The 6,587-nt window shown below is 29.4% G+C and overlaps 1 pseudogene; it reads right to left on the bottom strand.

Moving 5' to 3' along the window:
- Positions 1-1,575: 1,575 nt before the first annotated feature.
- LOC120196560 lies at positions 1,576-4,294 on the bottom strand (annotated as a pseudogene).
- Between the last annotated feature and the right edge of the window lie 2,293 nt (positions 4,295-6,587).

The raw sequence follows: 6,587 nt of genomic DNA, 5'->3' as shown, positions 1-6,587 counted from the left end.
AACGCCCCATTCAGGCTTTATATGCATGCACAATGCTACCACAACAAGAATCTCCACGCCAACAACCATCTGAGCGTGTTTGGCATATCACCAGTGGTCTCCCTCTATTGCACTCGATAAGGCCATTACTGTAAGACACCAAATGCATATGATTTTGGCAGGGCCCTCTCATCCTTCACTTTACATACAAGGATTTTAGGAATCCTTTTGCGCATTTGTATAAAATAGAGAGAAATTGAAAGAGTTAAGGAGAATTTTTTTAGAGAGCAATATTTAAAAAAGAAAACATCGAAAGAAAAATACAGAAAGAAAAAAGAGAAAGATAAAGGAAGAAATGAGGGAATAACAACGGGGAAGAATCGAACACATGGAAGATATCATTTTTCTAGTAGATCTGGTTTTTATAGAAGAGAGGGATTTGAAAAGAGGGGCATATTTGTCGGTTTCGAGGCGACTATAGGCTGGAGAAGTGTCTTTGGGCCCTATATTTTGTGGCTTTCTTGTGTCGAGGATGAATTACATTAGGGAGTAACCAAGGTTTGGTCGATCCAGGGAGAATGACAACGACAAGAACTCTCTGTAAATCTAAATTAATAGAGATTTTTAGAGAGGATTTTCTCTCTAATTATAGAATGATGATTAGGGGCGTAAAAAGTTGACCCGACCTGTAAAATTGATTAAAATTGATTCGAGTTAAAATTGTTTTTGACCTGCGTTGTAGCGATCTGAAACCGACTCGAGTCAGAACTGTTGTTGATATGAACCCGAGTTGGACCGGGAAATTATGGATCTGAATCGACCTGCACCCTACCTGAGAACGATCTGAACCCGAATTGAACCGAAAATATGATACTCGAACCCGAACTGCATCCGACTGATATGAATAGGAACCTGGGATTGACATGGTAAATAATTGGTATTACCCGACATGTTTTTAACCTGACCTGTTATGAACATGACCTGTAATTGACTCAACCTGTAAATGATCTGACATGTTGTTAAAGTGATATGATATTGTCCTGACTTATAAGTAATATGTTACAATTAATAAAATTATGTTATTTTAAATTTATAATAAACTTATGATAATTAAATTAATATTATTACTTTTTGAAATTTAATTTTTATATTAATTATAATTTGTATATTAATTCCAATTCTTTATATTATTTATAATTCTTATATTATAAATTTTATTTATAATCACTAAATTAAATTTAAATATTGTATTGTTGAACAAGATTTTATTAAATTATATAAATTGAGTTAAAATATTCATAAATCTAATTTACTTTTAATGTGAAAATTGATTAATAATTTAAATATAACTTAACTTGAAATTTTAAAATAAAAATATATTAGTTGAAATGATGAATTTATTAAAGATTTGAAACTTGAATAACATTACAAATACTAAATCAAAAAAAATTATAAATGAAATTAATTTTAATACACTTGAAAACACTAAAATTACAATAAAATCAATTAAACAAAATAAATTTATGTTGGAATAAATGTTCTCAATCTTATAGCTAAGGTTTTACAAGGCTAAAAGCCTAATTATACTACCAGAAATATCATCATCTAATCCAGAACAACCCCACAAGCTGAGTTTCTTATTTATTGTTAATCCTTTCAGGCTGAGCAATCTTTACATCAAGCAAATAGCCTTTCACCAAACAACAGAAGGGCTATTTGAGTCGAATTTTTCAGCGTACATTTGAGTCTAAGGTCAAGTAATTCTTCAACAGCTGCCACTCCTCTGTGCAAGAGAGGTTTTGCCTGTAAACGTAAACAAACTTCAAGATTACGATTTCAATTTCACAACTGAGAAACAGACCTTATCATGAAAATGTATGCTATGTTGTGTTGCAGTGACCAAATCATGTCAGCTAACTACGAAGGAGCTCGCAAAGTATCATGATTAGTTCCAAAGCATTGAATCATTGAAGCAAAAAATTTCCACAAATTCCAAAGAGAAGGACAAGAACAAGTTCCTTGATGGAGTTGTCTCTCCAGGAGTACTTGTTTAAACTTAAGATGTAATGGTTATAGAGCAACTAGTCATTTAGGTTCTATGGACCACTTTCAGAAGAAATTTCATTATCAAATGGTCATCATCCATAACAAGTAAAGTATTTTCACCACTCTCAGTTCGAATGTAAAGATCGGACCCCTCTTTTGCCTCCGGGGAAGCTGTTACGGTGAACCATTCTTTCAACTTTCACAAGCTTGTGCAAAGTAGAAATTAAACAATAACCTACCCACAAGACCAAGTTCTCTTCTCCTGGAGGACGTCTTGCCTCGATTGGTTTCAGTCCGGTTATCAGCTCTAACAAGACAACCCAAAAGCATAAACATTAGTTTTATCATACACTTTTCCATGTTGGAAATACTCGGGTGCCAAGTACCTACATACCCAAAATATGAGAGAAAAAAAGACAAATCTTTACCGAGTATTTCATGAAGCAAAATAAAACGAAAACGTATCCTTTAGCGTTCTATAGGACAATGTTGTTGACAGCATACTCCTTTAACAGTTTTGCAAAGGAATGGAATTGAAGGTGCGGATTTCCAAGTTGCTAATCCAAAATCACACAACTGCAACCATTACAATTGCAGATATCACATAATCAAATTGCAAAACGACGACTTCTATCCTTTTTCAACTCAAGAATTAAGGACCAAGATCCTTACCTTGGGTGTTTTCTTGGAAGAAAGAAGAATGTTGGAGGGCTTGATATCTCTATGAACAACACATCTTTCAGTTCCGTTGCTACTATAAATCCTTAATATACCGCAACTTAGCAAAATAAGCTAATTGGTCCAAGGCTTTATGCTAGAGAATCAATTTTGAAATACCGAACATACAAAATGTAAAACAACATTGTACACATAGGAGATGCTGACAACCTCTGTCAACATCCAAACCAGTTTATACCAGGTGTGAAGAACGCAATTGGAAAACTAAAGCATTTACATTTACCCGAAGTCCAGAAATTTAACAAGCATTCAATAATCCCTAATGAGTATTATCAACCTTCTTGTCACCCTATTAGGCTTTCATGTTTAGGAGTTGCTTATAGTCAGCTTGGAGATAAAATGTAGAATCCTAGAAGTCTGTATATATACATGCAGCTTCTTTCAACTAATGAAATCTATTTCAATAGATGCATTAGAAATTGTTGATGGAATGCCATAATACAAACATCAAATTACATGTTAAAGAAAAAGATTGTCAAAAAGAGAGAGAGAAATTTAAAAAAAAAATCTAACTAATGGTTATGGAATACCATGAAATTTCAGGAGAAAATGATGAGAGAATTACCAGACATAAGGAGTACCATAAAACTGAGAGGAAGTTGCCCATATCGGTTTGACATCACCGAATAAATCAAGAACTATCATTTTCCCTACTGGAACAGAATGTAAAAGTGTCGTTCACTCACTCTGATTGCGATTCAAATTGTTGATTTCTTCATGCATAGGAGTAAGTTCGTCTGTTTTGCTGGTTATTTGCAGCTTGTAAACCATGTTTATTTCTCACCTGATGGGCTATGGGTGGCCAGTGCATCATTTGATAAGTCAGTCAAGCTATGGAATGGTGCTACTGGAGAATTTAATAAGTCAGTCAATTAAATGACATAAAATGTAAACAGAGATTATGGAATTAATTAAAATAATACGAAATCGATCCAAATCACTAATATAATTTTGGCGAATTAAATATAAAACCCTAAAAGAGGGACAATATTAGGGTGATGAAAAGAGCTAGCCATCATTAGTTCTCTGCAAAAGGCCTTAGCAGATTCATTATCTTCTTTATCCAACCTCTTAATAGCCACAGTTGTCTTCAACAGTCCAACTCTGCCTCTGAAAACAAAGCTCAATGCTCCTCTCCCCAAAACTTTGTCTACTCTAATAACAAAACAATCAAACCCCCAAACCATAAATAGGAATTAGAAAACAATTGAACAAAACAAATAAATCAAATCAATGAAGTTCATACATTCGGAAAATTTTCTAGTAGCTGAAACAATTTCGCCATAGTTGAATCTAACCAAAGATTTTGCCACAGGTGAAATGCTTCTTTCCAAAGACTCAATCCTACTCCATTTCAATTCTTTAGCTCTATCATCACTAACCTCATTATCATAATTCACCATCAAAACAATAGCTGAACTCAAAGAGCCGGTAGCCATGGCTTCTAGTTCAACTTGAGAACAAAAACTAAACCTTAGGCAGGGAAAACGGGAAAACGGGAAAACGAGAGTAAATGGAGAGATTTTAGATGCTGAGCGGGGAAGAGAGACCAAAAATAAAAGAGGGAGGGTTTGGCCGGGAATAGGGATGGCAACGGGCCGATTCGGACCGGATATTGATCCCGTCCCCGTCTCCGTTTAAAAAATTCGTATCTGTCACCGCTTAAAAAACTACGGAATTTAAACGGGGATCCCATCGGGTAATCGGGAAAAATCGTGAGGAAACGGGTATCCCCGTTTAGCATAAACGGTTATTTAAACAGGTATCGGGCCGGGTATATATATTTAAATTAAATATATAAATATTATATATATATTTTTTAATTTAAATTAAATTTATTAATATTATATATATATATATATATAAATTAATTATTTTTAATATTTATCGGGCCGGGTATCAGGTCGGGTAATCGGGGCGGGGATTACTAAACTTGTCTCCGTCCCCGTTTAACATAAACGGTTTTTCCCTATCCCGTCAGCATAAACGGTTTTTTATTGTCCCCGTTTAATTCGATTTTCGGTTTTTCCCGTCGGATTCGGATTTTTTTGTCATCCCTAGCTGGGAAGAGGCAGGAGAAAATGATTATTTTGACGTATGTTTTCAATTTCATTCCTATAAAATTTATATTAATAAACTATTTATAATTAATATTAATATTAACTTATATTAATATAATCTAGTTTATAATTTATAATTAATATTAATATAAAATATAGTCTATAAAATTAATATTAATATAAACTATATGTTATAAATTATATAGTATAGTTTATAAACTATAGTTAATATAATTAATATTAATACATTATAGTTTATAAACTATATATTATATTAATATAAATCATAGTTAAGATAATTAACATTAATATAAACTATATAATACATTAAAATAAACTATAGTTGATAAATTATATACTATGGGTTATAAAGTATAAACTATATAGTACACTAATATAAAATATTGTTTACAAACTATAGACTACATATATAGTTTATATAACATATAAATAGATTGTATATATACATATACTATAGGTTATATATATAGTTTATATAATATACATAGTTTTTACATACATGTACTATAAGTTACATATATAGTTTACATGTATACATATACTATAGGTTACATAGATTAACTATTGTTTATGCATGGTGTTTAGGGTTTAGGTTTAGGGTTTGGAGTTTGGAGTTTATAATATATAGTTTAGGGTTTTTTGTTTCTATAAACTATATACTTTATTACTTTATATAGTTTATGCATAGTATTTCTATAAACTATATAAATAATTTACTTTATATGATTTTTATATATATAAATAGGTTATATATATAAAATTTATATATATTATACATAGTTTGTACATACATGTACTAAAAGTTATATATATAGTTTACATGTATACATATATTATAGTTTACATGTATACATATATTATAGGTTACATATATTAACTATTGTTTATAGACTATAAGTTAATGTTACATATATAATCTATATAAACTATTGTTTATATAAACCATATATGAATTATCAAATGTGTCTATACATATATAGTTTATAAATTTTAGGGTTTAGGGTTTATGTTTAGGGTTTAAGATTTAAGGTTTTATAAACTATATACTTTATATTATGTACTTATATACTAATATACTTTATATTTAGACTATATAAACTATATAATTTATACATAGTATATATAATTTATAATTATACATAATATATAAATATAACTTGTATATATTTAAATATAATTCATATATAATTTATATACTAACTATATAATTTATATTAATAAACTATATAGTTTTTATATACACTATATAGTTTATATTAACAAACTATATAGTTTATACATAATATATATAGTTTATATATAATATATTTTTATATATATATATATATATATATATATATATATATATATATATATATATATAGTTGTTTCAATTTTTTTCTTAACTTTTGAAATGAATGCAATTTAGTCCATTTTACAGATTTTCTTCACATTTTACAATTATTTTGATTTTATCCCTTTGTGTTGTTTAATTTATTTAAATTTTTATTTTTAATTTCATATTTATTCAATTTAGTCCTTAAAATTATATTTTCATCTAAAATCGACCCATAGTTGTTACTTATTTATATTTTTAATTGGCCCATAACTTTTTAAATGGGTATGATTTAGTACTTTTTATATTAATTTCAACCTCAGATTTCAAAATTATTTTGATTTGGTCCCTCATCAATGTGTGTTGTTTAATTTATTTATATTTTTACTTGTAATTTCATATTTGCTCAATTTAGTCCTTAATTTAAT

The sequence above is a fragment of the Hibiscus syriacus genome, unplaced genomic scaffold (genome assembly GCF_006381635.1).
Source record: "Hibiscus syriacus cultivar Baekdansim isolate YM2019G1 unplaced genomic scaffold, ASM638163v2 tig00117034_pilon, whole genome shotgun sequence".
NCBI lineage: Eukaryota > Viridiplantae > Streptophyta > Magnoliopsida > Malvales > Malvaceae > Hibiscus > Hibiscus syriacus.
Note: the sequence above shows the minus strand (reverse complement) of the source record. Positions and strands in the feature narration are given on the sequence as shown.